This window comes from Chrysochloris asiatica, unplaced genomic scaffold (genome assembly GCF_000296735.1).
Source record: "Chrysochloris asiatica unplaced genomic scaffold, ChrAsi1.0 scaffold00006, whole genome shotgun sequence".
NCBI lineage: Eukaryota > Metazoa > Chordata > Mammalia > Afrosoricida > Chrysochloridae > Chrysochloris > Chrysochloris asiatica.
In genome coordinates, this window is record NW_006408524.1 from 21,473,574 (window position 1) to 21,474,626 (window position 1,053).

The following is a 1,053-nucleotide window of genomic DNA, read 5'->3' on the forward strand; positions in this document are numbered from 1 at the left end:
CAGCGGTTCGAAACTACCAGCCGCTCCGCGGGAGAAAGATGAGGCTTTCTACTCCCGTAAAGATTTACACCCTCGGAAACCCTGTACAGGGTCGCTATGCGTCGGACCCGACTCGATGGCACTTAACAACAACAACATTGCACTGTATTGATGTGCCCTCATTTATTGGAATAGTTATCTGTTGGTAGTGAGTTGTTTCTGATCTTTGTTAGCCTAACAATGTAGCAATGAATAATTCTGTTCTCATTTATTTCACACCTAGGTCTAGAGGCTAAATTCCAGAAGCAGAATAATGGGGTGGGGGGGTGGGGGGCCGGGAGAGACTATGCACTCATAATTTTGAAAGATATTACCTTTTTTTTTTTTTTCTCTGCGGATGCTATAAAACCTTTGATATTTACCAATTGGACATGTGGAGCTGGGGGTGTGTGTGTAAAAAGGTAAGACTGCAGTTAAGTGATCTCAAACTTATTTTCAGACTCAAATTTTTTCCTGTAAGTCATCTCTTCATAGCCTTATGAGATAATCTTTTCTTATTAATTTATAACCGGTAGAGTCTGTTTTGGCAACAGCAGGAAAATCTTGACTCCAGCGTCAACACTCACATACACCGAACTGTTCATGGTGTTTATTAACCTAGTGTAGAAACATTGGCTTTGTTACTCATTGTGTAGCCTTTTTGAGCCTCAAAATTTCCTGCTGTATAGAGCTCTGGTAGCATAGTGGTTACGAATCGGGCTGCGAACCTCAGGGTCAGCAGTTCGAAACTACCAGCTGTTCCGCGGGAGAAAGATGAGGCTTTCTGCTCCCGCAAAGATTTACAGCCTCGGAAACCCTGTACAGGGTCGCTATGAGTCGGAACCGACTCCACGGCAAACAACAACAATATAGTGGGTATAATAAGAACCAAAGCATTCGGAGTACGCTCTGGCATATCAACACGGTATTGGAAGTCAGCTTTAAAACATGTGAGGCTCAGGACACGTCCTTGGACAGAATCCAAGGACGTGTAGCAACTAAAGGTGTGGTGTCCTGGAGGGGCGCCCGGAGGAA